The sequence below is a fragment of the Diabrotica virgifera genome, chromosome 2, assembly GCF_917563875.1.
Source record: "Diabrotica virgifera virgifera chromosome 2, PGI_DIABVI_V3a".
Lineage (NCBI taxonomy): Eukaryota > Metazoa > Arthropoda > Insecta > Coleoptera > Chrysomelidae > Diabrotica > Diabrotica virgifera.
This window is the reverse complement of record NC_065444.1, coordinates 245,894,419-245,914,344: the sequence shown is the minus strand read 5'-3', so window position 1 is coordinate 245,914,344 and position 19,926 is coordinate 245,894,419. Positions and strand designations below refer to the sequence as shown.

The 19,926-nt window shown below is 31.7% G+C and overlaps 1 protein-coding gene across 2 annotated transcripts in view; it reads right to left on the bottom strand.

Moving 5' to 3' along the window:
* Window positions 1–19,926, bottom strand: part of LOC114326742 (neurotrimin-like) — an 880,435-nt gene that overhangs the window by 300,031 nt on the left and 560,478 nt on the right. The window lies entirely within an intron of this gene.

Below are 19,926 nucleotides of genomic sequence, written 5' to 3'. Positions count from 1 at the left end.
TCTGAACATCAGTGGCGTGCTGGAACTTTTCAAGCGGCCCGGTGATTTTATAGAAAAGCGGCCTCCCATCCTCATTTTATCTTCTATTATCAGGATTTTTATTCGTTATTAATAAAACAAAAATATAAATTATTTTTTAATTAAACATAAAACTTTGAATTTAATGACTTTTTTTTAATTTGCTGTTTTTTTTATTTAAGAATAAGCAATCTTACAAATAATAAATGTATGACAATATTGTTTGCAGCAAGGCAGAAAAACGTTTATCCCCCATATAATCTGATGACCTTACTAGCTTTGAACAAACCGTCAATCTTTAGGATTGTTCTAGATTATGTTAAGTCGTGTAATTTGAAACTTTAGATTATAAAATTAGTCGTGTAAATTAATAATACCCCGTGTTATCCCTACTTAGTCTGTGGTTAGTCACCCTGAACGACCTGGGTACGAAAAGTTTTTTTTTCCGTTCCCTACCCTTGATCGATTTGATTCGTAATGGTCTTGGTGTATGATCAGGCGTTGATTTTAAGAAGTGTTGCTGGCTAAATGGTCAGTTCCCAAAGGCCATAAAAGAAGAAAAAAAAAGGCAGAAACCATAATTTTTTGAATAAATGTTATATATGAATTTAATGTAATTAAGATAGAAGTTAAATAAAATATTTGAAAATTTTTTAATTATGTATTAAGTTGAATTTTAGTTATTCTGAAGCTATTTTCTTGTGACATTTTTGTAATTAACTAGTTTTGATGGGAAGTAAGCCAAAATTTAATTTTAGTAAATCAATTATACAAGAGAGTACAAATACAAGTACAAATTTAACAATATTTAAATGTTAATACAGCGCAATAATTTACAGATTATTTTGCAATTATTTTATAAAATAATTAACTCTGGGTCAATAATTTTCGCATTAGAGTAGATTTTTGAGCAAATTCGTCGATTATTTCATTCATAGGAGATTCTGACCAATAGAAAGCTACAGACATGCAAATTAAGTGATAATTTTTGATAATCTCCCGTCGTTAAGCATATTACGTCAGATGCCCTTCGTTGCTATGAAAAAATACATTCAGTGACATTAATGACAAATGTTTTAAAAATTATAAAAGTGATGACTTTCAACCGTCAAATACATATTTATAACAACTGTGTGTTTAATTTCACTAACTGGTACTTACATATATAAATTACAATAAAATTTTGGTTTTGAACAGGTTTATTCATGAAATAATCGCAACAAATTGCACTCGAACTCTAAAATTAATATAGAATTTTTGCCCTTGTGACATTTTGACATAATTTCACTCGCCTTCGGCTCGTGAAATTAAATTTGCCAAAGTGATACTCGGGAAAAACTCAATAATTTTAGAGCTCTTGTGCAATTACTACTGATAATTTCATCATTTTTAAGCTCATACAATAGCCATTGACATAAATGTTTCCAAGTGATGTTGTGTTAAAGTAATTCTTAACCAATTTATGTATTTCATCGTTGAAAAGGTTCTTTCGCAAGGTATACTATATTTAAATTTGGATGAGCGCACTGATATAAGTTGTACTTGTAAAACAGCTTAACAGCAAGCTATACAATCTTTACACTTTAGTACAACACGTTGGTAAAGTTTTCACTGTATCAACAATATTGTCATTTGTTACTTCATATTCATTATCATTTAGATTAATAATGTCATCCTTCATATTTTCTCTGAACTGAACATATTCACCATTAACGCTCTCTTCTATAATTTCAGTACATATTTTGAAAAATCCTATGTTTTTAATACAATCCATTTATCAGCAAAGTTGACGAATTCTTCTCTAAATTGCAGTCCAGTCACAGATATGGTAGAATAAAAGTTTCTGAATTTTTCAGCAAATGATTCGCTAAGGGCATACCATTTTTTATTGTATAAAAATTTCTAGAATGTAGAGGGACTTGTCTTGATCAAATCGTTTTTCGATACTTCCAATAATTCGGACAAAAATTTTGAAATAGACTTCAACTTCAAATTTTTTTCTGAATTTAATATAGGTTGGTCGTCACTAAAGTCACCACCTAGTCTTTTCTTCTTTCTTGGTCGATTTTCTTTTAACATATTATTTATTAGTGTGGTAGAGTTATTCTTTTCTAATTCTGAATTCGCCCATATAATAAATGAAATGGAAGCTTTTTTTAGTTTGAAAATCATTCCTAAGACATTTTAATTTTTCAAGACTTTTTTTAACCATTCCGTACCTAGCCAAAATATTCAAACCATCTGTTTACATATCTTCAGAAAGAGGAGTTGTGATAGTAAATATCCTCAAAAATGTTGTAGCAATCAGGATTGTTTCGAACGTTGCGATATTTTTCAAGTGAGCTTCAGATAAATAACGAGTTGTCATTAGCACTGTTATTGTTAATCTCTTCTAAACTTAAAATTAATCCAACAAACATCTAAAATTACATCTAAAATTTTTTGTGAAAGAAACTTATTTAACCGGCCTCGAGAGGCCGCAGCCTATCGATGATTGCACCGTTTCATTTATATGGCCAGCACGCCACTGCTGAACATTAAAGCTAACATCGAGTCTCAGAGACCGACATAAAAAATGTTTCCATTGACACACTTTCAAGCGTAGGATTGTGTCTATTCCCTGAAGGAGTAAAATTAAACATAAATGATACCTAATTTTAAATTATTAAACCTCTTTAACATTAGCAAAGTACCAAAGAAATAAAACAATCACATAATATCTGATTTATCAAAAACAACCTCAATATTTCCATTGCTGTTTTCTTGTACCTAGGTTCACTTTTTACTCCAGGCAATTAGATAGATAGATAGATAGATACATTTATTTCCTTTTAAAATTTTACAATTTTATGGAAAGGGTGAGAACAAATATTTCGTTCCTTTTTTTCATCCCAAGAAACACACAATATGTTTATTTTAGGGATAAACAAAAGAAAGAAATAAATAAAAAAAAAAAAAAAAAAACAACGAGTTATATAAGAATTAATTAAAGATACAAAGTATAATTTACGTATTTAACTATTCATTTATGATGAAAGACCTAAGTTTTAGAACATTCCAGATATAGCTAGCTATTATTTTAGCTGAATATACTGTAATGTTATTTAAGGTATGAGTTACAGTATCAATATCGGCTATATAATTAATGGATGATTGTTTCATACAAGAATATATTGGACAATCAAAAAGTATATGTTCAATTGTTTCTAACTCCTTATTGTTACAAATAGTACAGATTTCATTAGGATTAATTTTATATGTAGAATCCTTATAAGTGAACGTTAAGCAGAATGAATTACATAATCGAAGCTGTGCAATAGTTCTTGTAATCTGGATGGGCATTTTTAGGCATAAGTATTTTTGACTTAATTCGGAAAGAGCTAGGTGTTTATATAAGGGGAGAAAATTGGATTGCTGACAAAGAGAAATATCTAATTCTGAGAGCTTATTTTTAAATTTGATTAACAAGGCTTTTCTATTCAGTTGTAGGGAATGAAGGGAGAGATTATTCCAAATAGGTTCAGCATCAATAAAAGTAAAAAGTGATTTTACCTGCGCTGCCCAGTTATACCTGCTATCGGTCTCCATCAGTTGTAGTTGACGAAAAAAGCACATTTTGGGGTAACGGGAATCGTCCATCATATAAATTTTCTTTAACCAGTTTAGTGTCCACTTGAATATATTATACAAGAGTTTGACTCTGCCGCATTCCACTCTGACTATGTAACCGGGTGTGGATATGGGAAGCATAAGAATTCGTTTTAGGAATTGTACTTGAACTTGTTCGAGAACATCTACATAACGGAGTGCCCATACAGAAATACAATTGGAGATTGTACTTGTTACTAATGCATCAAAAAGTTGTAGCCTCGTTTGCATGCAGTCAATTTTAAGTTTAGCTAGAACAGGTATAAGTGCTCCAGTTGCTTGTTTAGCTTTCGCATTACTCACATCTGCCATTTCACGGAATAGAGACGAAGAGGCAAAAGTCACTCCAAGGTAATTATAGGTGTTAGTTAATAGAATGGGATATTGATTGAAAGTGAATTTAATATTATTTTTTAAGTTATAAGGACCCCTAGAGAAACACATAATTTTAGTTTTAGCAGTATTGACAGTAAGTTTGTTTTGTTTGCAGTAATCCTCCAACATTTTTAATTTTTTTGATATATCGATCTCCGAGTGACCTAATATTACCAAATCGTCAGCGTATAAAAGCATAAGAATTTCATTTACGTTATTAACATTGATGCCTTCTGCTCCGCGGCTTTTAAAAAAATCTTCGATGTCTGCAAGAAATAACGCAAATAACAAGGGACTGAGGACTTCTCCCTGTAACACGCCCTCACAAATGTTAAACGATTTAGTATATTGCTCGTCAGCATTAACCCTAAAGGTAGCATTAGAATAGAAAGATTTAAGTAGAAGTACAATTTTAGAGCTAATACCTAAAGCAAAAAGTTTAGACCAGAGCAACGCGTGGTTAATGCAATCAAAAGCCCGCTTAAAGTCAACAAACAATACAAATAGCTTGCGCTTTTTAAATCGGAGACGAAATTGAATGATGGATGTAAGAGTATAGACATTATCGTAACAACCACGTTCTTTACGAAAACCAGATTGGGATTCGGGAAGTATATTAAACGATTCTACCCAATTGACTAAACGGTTCAAAATAATTTGCATGAATACTTTAGTAATGCAGTTTACTAAAGCAATTCCCCTGTAATTGGAAGGATCGTTAGAGGGACCTTTTTTGTGGAGCATTTTTAGAGTAATTTTCGACCAACTATTAGGAAAAGTGGAAGTGTTGAAGATAGTATTGAAAAATGAGTTAAGGTATAAGATCCAGTTATTTGGTAAGTATTTGTAAAACTCATAGGGAATATTATCAGATCCTGGAGCTTTGTTGTTTTGACAGGAATTTAAAGCTAAGTAAATTTCATTGGTGGTAATAGGATTATCAAAATACGGATTCCTCGCATCGAAATAGAGGGTTGTGTCCACTATCCCGGCTCCCATAATTTCAGAGTAGAATGTTTCCCATGTTGCAGCAGGTAAAGATATGTAACTATTTGAAATATTTCGAGCTCTTTTAATATGAAACCAAAAAGTTTTTGAATCAGTAGAGTTGGAAATATTACCAATAATATTTTGTTGAAATTCAGTTTTTTTTACTTTTAATAATTTTTTATACTCTGCTTTAATAATTAAGTATTCGTTTTTAGTTTGATTTGAGAAATTGTTTTGTTGACAAATTTTGAGTTTACTTTTAACTGATTTCTTTAGATCTCTACATTGACAATCATACCACGGTTTGTGTTTATTAGGTCTGTTAGGAGCGATTATACTTTTTGACAGCCCAAGATTATCAGCTGTTTTATAAATATTATCCAACAGGTTTTTGTTTGCCATTTCGACATCATGAATTATGTGCACCCCCGCCGAATTTTGCATGTTTAGTTTATAAGACAAAACTAAAGATTCATTTAACTTAAAAATAGTTTTATTTTTTATTATAGTTTCTTTCATAGGTGAAAGATACGTTTGAGTTATAAAGCATGAAACAGGAAAGTGGTCTGATAAAGTACACGTTGTATTTACGTAAACATCATTAACAAAGTGCAAATGTGAGTTATTTACCCAGACTAAATCTATTGTACTCTTGCCCATAGGGCCGACGAAAGTAAATTTTGCAGGCCGATCAGAAATACACCTACCATTTAACAGACAGAACCCGTTAAAATTCATGAAATCAAGAAGGCATCTACCTTTTGCATTAATTACAGTATCTAAACTTTGTCTCTCGTCAAAAAAATTTGTGTTTTCAAATATTTCAGGAGGGGATACGTCATTGTCTGAAACACGGGAGTTAAAGTCTCCTCCAATAATTATAGGTGTATCATTAAATTTCTCTAAAATATTAGATAACACCTCCTGAAATAGTGACAATAAATATTCAATACTTAGACTAGGTTTAAAATAAACGTTACAGACTACAAATTTATAATTATTGCTAGATATTAAACAAAAGATCCACCAAGGTGATTTATCAATACAAACAGAAGAAAGGTTGGGATTACAAAAAATTGATAGACCACCGCTAGCCCTACCCAAGGATTTTTCTTTTATGGCAACTGAACTGGCACATGAGTAAGTAGATAAATAATTTGAAAATTTTATATTTTCGGTAATAACCCATGTTTCCGATAAACAAAGAATGGGTATATCATTGAAATCACTTAAAAAGTCATTAACACTATTAATTCCTTGTGAGTTCCAAAAAACAATGTGTACTGATTGCTATTCAGATTTCGAGGAGGCAGGTTTTACAACTTTTAGGCCAGACTCTCGATTAGGTGAAGACTCTTCCTCGCGAACTCTTTTGTTGGATAGTATTTGAACGATTTGCGGAACTCCATAAACATATTTAATAGTGAGATTTGTTTCAGTTTTTAATCGTAACTCTAGTTCTGCACGTAAATCATTTAGATGTTGACGCTGTTTAGGTGTCATATCAGAGATTATCTTAACTGAAGGATATAAATTACGAGAAATATTCTTCTTGTTTCTCAAAACGTCCAATGCAGCCTTAGGAGTCCCAAAAATAACACGATAAAGACGAGGTTTGTTATTATTAGTATTTTTTCCAAGACGATAGCCGGACTGGATACAATTCGCAGAATTCGGAGATAAGTGCGTAATTACTTCTTTAATTATGCGAGCGTCTTTTTACTCCAGGCAATTGGGTTACTAAAATATCAGCACTTGTTTGCACGGTCTTTCGTTAATATAAATATTTTTTTCCTCGAGTAGATCAGGGTCCAACATGGGTTCTACATGGGTCTCTGAGACAATATTTGCATAATTAGTTGACACTGAAAACTCAAACTTCAACACTAAAAGCAGACACCTAAATTAGGCAGCTACTGATAGCGGCGAAGATTCATAACGAACGATTTGGATATAATCGTTAAAACTCTATCTGGTCCGTCTCACAGACCCAATGTTAGTCACGGAAGGTTAATATGTCAAACTAATTAAATGATTTTAATAAAAAAAAATATATATATATATATATATATATATATATATATATATATATATATATATATATATATATATATATAGATTACACAGCCTCCTTTAATCAGGAAACTTTTCTTTGGCCCACTATACTAATCGTACAACTGATTTTTAATGGCTGTACATAGTGTACATCTTCAGTAAATAATTCAAAGTGTTTGAATACATTACAATATTAATTACCAAAGACGAACGACGCTTTTGGAATACACTCTGCTAATATTTAGAGCTGAAAGATGGCAGAGCAATATATTTATCTTTAGGAAATTGCTCAAACGCTCTCCTCTTACACAACATGGTAGAATTTTCAACAGAGTTAGATCCTCGGGCTCTTTAAAATATTGAAACAATAATTTGTTGCAGCTCGTTTGCGTTTAACAATTTATCTCTTACAGATAACGTAGTCAAAAGGATAATAAGGTTTTTTAACAACAGAGTGTATTTAAGCTTGGAGGAAAAATTAAATAGAGGAGTTTGCGAAGAAAATTCACCGATCAACCTGAAGCGTTTGTTTATGTCGGTTCTCTAAGGATTTAACTTCCTGTTTAAAATAATATAGCTATTACTGCACTTTAATAGAAATTACTTCATAGCTAGTAGCAATTTCCAAAATTGTTATTAGTCCAAGTAATGAAGCTTAAAATAGAACAAAACCTCGCAATTTTTACAGAATCGATCGATTTGCTTGAAAATTTGAGTAGGAGTAGTGGATAGCAGTGGCGGCCCGTGAGGTAGTGCCATAGAGCCATGGCACTACCTTGCTAACTATCCATAAACATATTTTTTATCTTCAAAACTTTTTAATTCCTATTAATTTTTTTGTGTGTATTTCTTTTGATCTTCATAAATTATATAAAACATGGCAACTATGGGCGCAATACAATCCCTGCCGACAGCGGAGAGTATTCGACAGGAGAATCTCCTTCGCGCCGAAGTCAGTACTGGCACGAGTAAAGAGAGAAATATTTTACGAGCATTATATGTAAGTGACAGAGAAAGAGCTATATTGGACTATTAGTATACCTTAACATTAGAATCTCTGTGCCAGGCACGAGGGTATGAAGCCAGGTCTATTTATTTTGAGTTTCTTACGTGCTGGTTTGTCGCTTTTATTATGTATATTTTCTGTTAAAAAGTTTTTGTATTTATAATTAAACTTTTAGTGCATCATGATCGTGGGTATTTTGATAATATTTTGATTATTTCTTATGTTAAATTTATTAATTGACAATAAAGATTAGTATTTTAAAAATTTTTTTTGGTGGTTTTTCGCTAGAAAAAAAAACTACAAATGTTATAAGGTGTTGTGGAGCTTTCGAGTTAGCTTTAAGAGGTCACGACGAAAAAGAAAATTCAGAAATAGAGGCATATTTAAGGAGCTGGTCAATTTTAGCGCCGAATTAGACAACGACTTAAAGGTTCATATTATTCAAAGTACCAGATCTTTCAAAGGTCTACCTTCTCCGGACATTTAGTTGTTTCTAATTTATTTATGTCGGAGAAGTTTTCTGCTTATAAGCATCAGTTCTCTGAATCATTTCTTAATGAACCATGGAGACAATTTTATTTTTTAAGCAAAACTCGGTTTAAAACTTAATTAGAAGTAGGTACTGTATTAGCGAGACGAATTAAGTACTACCTCTGGGGCTGTTTCGCTATCGGTTTTATTGTAGAGGGAAGGTTTAAAAAGCACATTTGAAGAAACTGTTAAACTTTTAAGTATTTTAGTTACCATTCCTATATCAACATCTGAAGCAGAACGCTGTTTTCCGATGTTTACATCGAAACCTAGTGCTTTAGGTATGCTATCTGCAGAAAAGCATTTTGTAAATTGTATTGATTATTTTAATTATAAATTCATTGAAAACTTTGGTACCAAAAAATAGAAGAATGAACTTCATATATCGTAAATTTTAAAAGTGACATTACAAAAATTTGTGCATGTGTGTGAATAATGAAATAGTATTATCTTTATAATTTGGTAAATAGAGACTAAATCGTAATAACAATTTTCAAGCACTATCAGCAGTAAATGCTGGTGGTAGGTTAAGAGGTTTTTATTATTAATTAATTTACGGAACTGTTTTGATCAATGTTGGACAATTACTTGGCACCTCAGATCAATAAACTTAAGATATGTACATAAGATAAAAGTATCCGCGCATATTTTTTTTAGTTTTTGTTGTCAGTATACCTTTTTTTGACAATATCGTGAATCCGTCACTAAAAATTTTGGCGGCTGCCCGAGTTGTGGCACTACCTTCTTAAAGTGGTACGAGCCGCCACTGGTGGATAGTCCAATGATCAAAATATATATCATGTCAAAAGGCGCTTTTACCATGGGGATGGTTGCCACCCCATCTGGGGGTGGAAACTTTTATTATATTTTGACCGCAAATGTTGGTAAAAACATTCATTATAAGCAAAAAACGATCTATACATTTTTTTGATAATAGTTTTCGATAATGTTAGTTTTATGTCGAAAAAAATTAATATTTTTAATCAGTATTCTGCTAATAACTCAAAAAGTTTTCGTCTTATCAAAACAACTTTACTTAACAAAAATGTACCTTTTGAAAAAATAAACAAAATCGTTTTTTTTTTTCATTTCTTTAAGACCAATAGTAATCGAGACTACTTTATTATGTTAGCTCTTCTTCGTCAAATGCTAAATATTGTAGTTTCAAAGTCATAGGACGGGAAAACTATGCATTTTTCGAGGATAACTTGTTGATACTAATTTAAAGTATTTAAAAGTATGTGTATTCAGAAATAAAAAAAATGTGTGTGTACTTTGTACGCACGTAAAGAGTTATACTTCTATTATTATGAATTCAACGAAATTAATATACTTAACAGGTTATTTGTATTTTATTTAAATATTAAACTAACTTTCTTTACCTACCACTTTTAAAAAATTATATATAATATATATCATACCAAAAATATAAAAAAAAATATGAATCGTCCGGGATTTGAACCCGAGACCTCTTGATCTCTGGTCACACGCTCTACCACTGAGCTATATCCCTTCTGCTTTGACAGGTTACAAGATTTCTCATATACTGACCAAGTGAAGTATACAAATATACTTACTATTATTATAAAATATCTTATTTCTGAGGAAGACAAACCCAAAGACACAAAAATTATAGTAAATAATATATTTACTTAACACTAATATATCCTTTTATATGATGTAATATGACTTATTTGCGCTGACAGCGCTGATACATACATCTTAAAAGATTAGCAACGAAATACATACTGTCTATGTGCCCATGCGCCCGGCATGTGATAAAATTTCACTCTCGATCGTAAAGAAGTATAACTTCGAGAAAAATCTCCAGATAAAAAATTTAAGTGACTTATAATGAAAAGAATGTCAGTTTTTTTTTCAGCTAAAAAGTGACCGTAAACAACTCCCTAAGCGCCACCCTAATTAAAATTTGTCATTGATCTGATTTGGTTTTCTTGATTTATGTATTGTTAATAGGTTCTAGAAGTTTGATCTGCTTAGAATGATCATCAGAGATACGAAAAAATATTTAAATATGAAATTGTAGCTTATTTAATTCCCAAGAACGTGGTTTTCAAAAAAAAATTTTACGGCAAAAATTGAGTGAGCTATTGACAATTAAAACTTTTAATATCATGCAAAAATCACCTTTACCAACCCTTTCAATGCCACCTCTTTTTGTGAGAATTTTAAAAGAATTTAATATTAATAACCTTATAGATCTTGTAAGAACCTACAAAATTCTTTTTTAACGAACTTTCTAAGATAAAAAATAAAAAAGTTACGGTTAAAAAATCAATATATTTTTTTGAAAAAAAAAAAAAGGAGAAATCCAATTGGCCGCATCATAATGTAAGTTAGCGGTGATTTTAGTCATTGGACTCATTTTTTCTTCTTTATATATGTATTATGAATAGATTCTGGAAGTTTGACTGGCTTAGAATGATTAGTTTTTAAAAAACTGAAGTTTAAAACGAATAACGAATGTTTGCAATTTGGTAAAAAATTCCATTTTCTTCAGAATAGAAAGATTAGCAACATATATATGAAAAAATGGTTAAATATAAAATTGTAGGTAATTTAATTCCCAAGAAATTGGTTTGAAAAAATTTTTTCTAGAGAAAAAATTGAGTAAAACGTAAATGAGTATTTTCGATAAACATGGATTTTTTCGATATAAAACTAACACTTTCGATAGCAAATAAATCAAAAACTATTAATTTTATCAAGAAAATATATGGAACATTTTTTGCTTAGAATGAATGTTTTTATTAAATTTTTACGGTCAAAATATATTAAAAAATTTCACCCCCCGAGATGGGGTGGCAACCACCCCCATGGTAAAAACGCTTGTTGGCATCATATAGATTTTGATCCATGGACTATCCACTACTTATTCTCAAGTTTTCAAGCAAATTGATCCATTCTGTAAAAATTGCGAGGTGAAAAGCTTTGGTTCCTGGACTATATCATAAACGATGAATGAGTGACGAAATCGCGGTGATTTTCAGCTAGTAATTCTCTGACAATAATATAAAATAGGAGTTTTATTAAAAGCTACATTATTCGCTATGTCGTTCGAAGAAACAAACTATGTAAAAGATCACCTTCAAGCAGCGACAGTTGGTCTAAATACGGAAGAGGTATCCTAACAATTCCTGGAGTCCAATTTCCTCCAAAACGTAAAAATAAAAGACAAGAATAGGTACTCTAATTTCTTCGAAAGGCTCGTACGTTCGAAAACCCAATAATAATAAAAGACCAAATTGCCGAACAAAGAAAATTACGTAAGAAACGGTATCAAACAAGGAGAACATCAAATAAGAAAAATATCGAGAAGGCAAGCAAGAGGAAATAAAGAAACTTCTGCTAACAATGAAAAACCACTTGGTTCAGCTATACCTGGAAAACTATATCATGTCTATCAACATCTACCACATAGAATCTGGAGTATCACGGGGTAGTTCCTCGGGCCCTATATTATATCTATGGTACACATCAAACATTCCCGCTGTAGAATAAACAACAGTCTCAACATTTTCTGCAGGAGCTACAAGAAATCTACAAACAAACCTGAACAAAACAGGAGTATGGATAAAAAAGTGGAAAATAACTAAAAGCGAACAAATCCGAATCAATACAGGTCACCTTCACGATGAAAAGAGATCAGTGTAGATCAGTGAATCTAAATAACAGCGAATAAGCACGAGCAAATAGCATGAAATACTTGGGCATGCACCTAGACAAACGCCTTACATGGTTGACACTATATTTTATATATTCAAGACAAGAAAACAACTAGGACCTAGACTGCAGCAACTATAGTGGATTACCGGCAAAAAAATGTAAACTGACAATTGAAGGGTCAGAGGGAAAAACGATGAATGTCATTATACTTCTTTACCGGCGATAGAGGGTGATTTTTTTATATGTTAAAACCTATCAGCCCGGCGCATGCGCATTATAACTTTGTTCTGATTGGATGTTCAAATGACATGTCAAAAATTATCCGATATGGCAGCTGTGGTTTGGAGGTAAAGGTAAAGGTAAACAAATGTATAATATATTAGTTTTATTGTTGTGAGGACAGAAACAAAAAAGTTTATAATATTGTAGTGACTTTTAAATAGTTTTTAAAAGCAACAGGTACGTAATAATTGTTAATGTATCATGGATATAAACCTACCTATTTGATCTGACAAAATACATAGTATGTAATACTTTTATTTATATAATTTGATTACCATCAAAATTTCTATCAATATTCACCTAACATATTGTTTTTTACTCTATGTTTTGTTGTATTTTTTCAATTCTAAATCATTTCAATTCAAAATTAAAATAATTTGATCAATTTTCAAAATATCACAAGTTTAATCCGTTTAGTTAGTCGATCTTCGTAAATAATGACACATAGTGTCCGTGGCTAAGCGGAGAAGGCGAATGAATTCCAATACCAACCGCTCTTATCAGCGCTGGTTCGAGTCCCAATAGAAACTTTCTTTTTTGTTTTTTTTTAATACATTTTATGATTGTAAGTATATTTATTATATAATTGTATTTTCAGAAAATACGTATATAGTTAAAAAAATTTTCGACAATTAATGTTCAGACATCATTTGTGGCTTGTTTAATGTGTTTGTGTGTGTTTTATTCTTTTATTATTTTAATTTTTGGCACTGTTCTAATAAAAATGTTTCAGAAGTAGTAAGTATAAATTAGTTTAATATTTAAACAAAATATAAATAAAAAGTATATTAATTTCGTTTAAATCATATAATAGAAGTATAACTTCTTACGTGCGTACAAAGTACACACACATTCTTTTTTTTTTGGTCATTTTGCGATTTTTGTGCAATCTGTTAGCTTAGAAAGAGTACTATCAACCTGTGAACGGCCAAGGGGAAATAACGATGAGAATCATCTTAAAAGCACTTCTTATGATTGGACACAATGGGAAAAACGATGAATATGTAACTTTGTTTCTCATTTTACCGAAAATGATGCCAAGTAGACATTCATCGTTCTTCTCTCTGAACCTTCAATTTAGAACAAAATATACTTGTATAATACACGTCCATTCTAAAGGCAATATGTACATGTAAAATTCAGCTACGAGGCACCGCGTTACATTAAAACTTGGAAAAATTTTAAAGGTTCCAGAATAAGGTCCTAAGCATAATAGTCAACACCCATAATATGTGTCAAATGTATTAATAGAAATTAGAAAAGTCACCACCTTCAAAAGTGAAATAAAACGAAACAGTGAGAAATATAGAGATAGAGTGACTGCTCATGTGAACCCGTCGCCAGTAATCTATTCAACACAATGGGCGATGTGCGCCGCTTAAAAACATTTAAATCAACAAACCTTATTAGCAGGTTAACTGTTTACTCGCAATAAAACACAAATAATTATTTTAAATAAATAGTTATATTAAAAGATATAATTCACGGAAAATATATCCTTTATAAAAAAATACTAGATTTGTTGTAAAAGGTATATTTTGAAATGCCCCAAATAAAGATCACAAGGTAAAACGTTTTGGATTAAGAAATCCATCATCAGTGTTCTAAAAGCCAAAAAATAGCATGCCTGAGCCACCAAAATGTGTTGGGTAAAAACCCTTTAAATGTAAAAGAAGATGTTATGTTACTTATTTATGTAAAATGTAAATGATGCTCTAGATATGCCTGGATGTTACCCAGGACTCTTCCCACGTGGTTGGAATTTTTTTCGAGAAAACCTCACATATTGGATTTCAATATCCTTTATGACCAGTGTAAAAATCGGACTATTTAAAAGTAAATAACCATATTCAATTTCGCTGCAACACGAAACTACAGCCGCATTATATCCTAGTCCAATCAGCGAGTGCAGCAAGCACCCCTACATGTTTCTAAACTTATTAGTCTCTCATCAGGAGGCACATATTTATGCTGCTCTCTCTGACCCAACTAGGACAAACCCCGGCGTGCAGTCACGGATTGCAACGAACGAAATGGCAGGGATGCCCTAGCGGCAACTGCTAGCAAAAACTAAGTTTTCAATCCAATAGCACATAAAACAACACCAAACGATGTTACTCTACATCCTACCAGATTGAAAACAATGGGAACCTTTTCTGGTAGCACCTCCGAGGCTTCTACAATTTGCAAGCCATAACGGATGCTGAGACTAAGGAAGATGAGGGAATTTTACAATTTATAATTCACGTCCCATCTTGTAAAAAATTGTAAATTCCCCCAAATTGTAAAATTCCCTCATCTTCCTTAGTCCCAGCATCCGTTATGGCTTGCAAATTGTAGAAGCCTCGGAGATGTTACCAGAGAAGGTTCCCATTGTTTGAAAACTTAGTTTTTGCTAGCAGTTGCCGCTAGGGCATCCCTGCCATTTCGTTCGTTGTAAGTCCGTGACTGCACGCGGGGGTTTGTCCTAGTTGTGTCAGAGAGAGCAGCATATGTGCCTCCTAATGAGAGACTAAAAAGTTTCGAAACCGGTAGAGGTGTTTGCTGCATTCTCGGATTGGACTAGAATAATGATGCGGCTGTAGTTTCATGTTGCAACGAAATTGAAAATGGTTATTCATTTTTGATTTACATGTTTACTCTGATTGGAGTACGAAGGGAACCATTCTCGTTGGAACTTTACAACGCTGAGCAGATGGGACGTGAATTATAAATTGTAAAATTCCCTCATTTTCCTTAGTCTCAGCATCCGTTATGGTTTGCAAATTGTAGAAGCCTCGGAGGTACTACCCGAGAAGGTTGTTTTCAATCTGGTAGGATGTAGAGTAACATCGTTTGGTGTTGTTTTATGTGCTATTAGATTGAAAACTTAGTTTTTGTTAGCATTTGCCGCTAGGGCATCCCTGCCATTTCGTTCGTTGCAAGTCCGTGACTGCACGCCGGGGTTCGTCCTAGTTGGGTCAGAGCGAGCAGCATGGGCGTAATGAATCTGGTCACATTTTAATACTTTTACCCTCCGGTAAGTGCAGGTAACAAATAAATATGTACGAAAGTGGTCACAACAAGCGCAGGTACTACACCCTAATTAGGTAGGCACTAAGTACCTTTTAATCTAAATTTAATGACTTTCGTACATATTTAATAACTTTATTTAATATTTTCGGGCGATCCATCAGTTCCAATATAGAGGTTGAAGTGCAAACAAGTGAAAAAATTTTGTTAGCGAATATGTTTTCTAATGTTGAAGATATGTCGAGTCAGCGAGGGCAGAGCCAAATTTTATATGAACATTATAAATTTTCTATACATCGAACAATTAAAACTGAAATGATTAATGAAATAGTGTGGAGATGTGCCAATCGAAAATGTTCAAAAGTGTTTATTTACACAATGGGCCCGATTGAAAACTTAGTTATTACTTCAGTGAAAGGCCAGCATAATCACCCCTCAGAAACCAAACAAAAAATATCAAGACAAATTGTTACTGCAGCATGCAAGAGGAAAGCAGAAAGTGATATAGTGGAAAAACCAGCAAAAATTATTCGAAGTGCTATAGATAAAACAGACCACGTTAGTGTTTTAACCTGCAACGACTTAAAATGTATAAGGGAGAATATGTACAATCAACGTCGAAAAACGTATCCGACTATACCGCGCAACGCAGAGGAAGTACACAAGTTCCTTAGTGATTTTCATCATAATTACAAGACATCCAAAAATGAAGAGTTTATTCTATACAATTAATGTTCACAAGGAATAATTGTTTTGGGATGTAAAGCAAATTTAGCAGTTTTAGCTAAATCAGAGATTTTATACATGGACGGAACTTTCCAATATTGCACAAAATTTTTTAAACAACGTTGCGTTTGTGTTTTGGTATGGTTCTCCTAGATAAAAATATTGTTAGTGACTTTTTTGTATTTGAGATGATGGAAGTAATGCCAAATGATACGCGAGTTATACAGTTTGCGGACTATCTAACTGATCATTATATTTCCGAGGAATCTAAATTTCCCCCAAACATTTGGGCGGATGCTAGTGCCGAATTAAATCAAACAACAAACGCCTGTGAATCTTTCCATTCACACTTTAACAATACATTTCATTACTGTTCGCCATCAATTTTTGATTTCATGACAGTTTTGACTAAATTTCAAAATGAGGTTTATATCAAATGTAACAGTATAAATACTCCTATAAAATCGAGGAATTCGCATACTTTACGAAGAAAGCGCTTTTTGGAGAATCTTTTACAAGATCTTAAGGACAATCAAATTACAACCATGCATTTTGTAAAAAGTGTTTCTCACATATATTGTGCTACAATAAAATAAGATAGATTTTTTGTATTTTAATATTATACTTGTTCCTACTACGATATAAATAAATTTCTATAAATTAAAAAAAATGTTTCCAGTTTCCTTACAATTTTTATTACCTGACTGATGTGACCAGATTCGTAGCCCTCTTTTTTGGCCAGTGTGACCAGTTTCGTAAATCAAAATCCTCATTACCTGACTGATGTGACCAGATTCGTATCGCCCAGCAGCATATTATGTGCCTCCTGATGAAAGACTAATAAGTTTCGAAACCAGTTGAGGTGCTTGCTGCACTCTCTGATTGGACTGGAATAATGATGCGGCTGTAGTTTCGCGTTGCAAAGAAATTGAAAATGGTTATTAATTTTGATTTACATGTTTACTCTGATTGGAGTACGAAGGGAGCCATTCTCGTTGGAACTTTACCGCGCTGAGCAGATGGGACGTGAATTATAAATTGTAAAATTCCCTCATGTTCCTTAGTCTCAGCATCCGTTATGGCTTGCAAATTGTAGAAGCCTCGGAGGTGTTACCAGAGAACGTTCCCATTGTTTTCAATTTGGTAGAATGTAGAGTAACATCGTTTGGTGTTGTTTAATGTGCTATTAGATTGAAAACTTAGTTTTTGTAAATTTGTATTTACTGGGTATAACCCTCGACTACTTTACAATATTAATAAAGTCATCTTTAAACTATTTACCACTGTTGTATGTTACATTGATGATATTATATACACATATATAATATGTTTATGTGTGTTATATTCTCATATTTGTTTAGAGACTCTACAAGCAACTACTTTTATAATCCCGTTAAACAAAACACACCTGTATAATCCTTTTTCGCATTTGTACTCAAATGCTGTATGCGGTATTTTCTTTGAGCTGCAGTTCCATTAGCAGGAATAAATTAATTAAATTTTAAAAGTGCTGAATAAATTCCTAAAGGTTTCATGCCATATTTAACATTCTAGAGTATTTGTATGGATTTTAAATAGCTATAATCAAAATTGTTGAATTTTAGAAGGCGTTTTTTGTTGTTTAAATGAGGCGGTAAATTATGGTGTACAGAGTACAATGAGTATTTCAAACGCTTAATGATTTCGAATATTAAAAACACATTATAGCAAAACTAAACATATCGATCTTATTAAATACTCGAAATATTTGTAATCTAAATGTTTAGAAATAACTAGATACAACTTTGTAAATTAAATATCCTTAAATATCTTTACAATGAAACCTTTTTTATTATAAAATTGGAAGAAGATATTCCTACATCACTTCCTTAGTTTGAAATGCTATATTTACGAAAGTTTGCGTTTAAATATCTGTGGTGAAAAAAAAAAACTTCGATCCACGACATAGTTCACATTTATTACAAGTTTTAAAATTAAGCGAACATTTATGATACCGTTAAAATTATGGTTTGATAACACCAAAGGAGATAGGAGACCTGTTGATACAATTTTGTCAGGAGGATTAATTATTATAACTAATATAATACACATTAAAAATAACTCTTAAGACGCTTATACAGGGTGTTTCTAAATAAGTATGAAACAATTTAAGGGATAATTCTACAATGAAGAAATAATGATAATTTGCTCTATAAACATATGTCCGCAAATGCTTGGTTTCCGGGATAAAGGGTGTTGAAATTTTTCTTTCAAACTGCCAATTTATTTATTGCTCTAAGACCGTTTGAACCGTGAAAATGAAATTTGGTGGATGTTACGAAGTCATTATTTTCCATTTTTTGACATACAAATAAGAATTTTGTATTCATCATTGGCACGGGTAATGGTATGAATTTTTTTAAAGAAAAAATAGTAAGCCACTGAGATATTTCAAATTAAAGATCATTTTTAAATTTCAGGTTTAATTTATGATAAAAAACCTCTCTTGTCTTATTTTAATAAAAATAACAATAATATAAAATATGAACTTTAATGAGCTCTAATGAACTTTCTTATTTCAAATGGAATACCCTGTATATTTTTTAGGTTTTAAGTCCTTAACAAATAATGATTATTTTTCACGTTATATTTCCTATAATTAAATGCCATAATTTCGGAGTTATTGCTATATTTATTTAGAAAAAAATTTAAACCAATTATAAAAATCATTTTTTTTTGGCCCGGGTAAACACTATTTTAGGTTGTTTGGATTATTGGGAACAAAAAAGATTTTTTGTAATTTTTCTCTAAAATTAATCGTTTCCAAGTTATAAACAAATCTGAAAAAAATCGAATAATGACGATTTTCAAGGTTCAAAAACACAAATTAACAATATTATTTTTGAAACTGCGAAGTACCCAAATTCAAGCTCAAGCCTTATTTTATCAGTTACCGATAAGTAATTTGAGATTGTTTCATTTTAAAACATTGATTTTTAGTTGTTAATGCAGCCCGATCACCCGTCCTCTCATAGTATGCACTTCATTAAAAAGTAAAAAGCAATGTTTTAGAATAAAACAAGCCAAAAAATCTTATGGCAAGCTATTAGAAGAAAAGTTGTACTTGAATTTAAGTACTTTGTAATTTCAAAAATTATATTTTTTACTTGTGTTTTTGAACCTTGAAAGTGGTCATTATTCGATTTTTTTTTCAGTTTTAAATTGTTTATTACTCGAAAACGATTAACTTTACAGAAAACTTACAAAAGACCTTTGTTGTTCCCAATGATCCAAAGAACCTAAAATAATATCTACCCGGGCCGAAAAAATTGATTTTTATAATTTTTTTTTAAATGTAGCAGTAACTCCGAAATTATGGCATTTAGGTATAGGGAATATAACACGAAAAATAATCAGTATTTCTTAAGGACTTCGAAAGCAAAAAACATAAAGGGTATTTTATTTGAAATAAGAAAGTTCATTAGATTTCCAGAAAAACGGAAGATCTTATAGGTCTGGATCCCGCGTATGAAAAAAAAGTTGATTAATAGCAAGCTGAAAATTTGTTAATAGCTTAAGGGTGTCTAGTCGGACAAACTTTAATATATGGGAACACT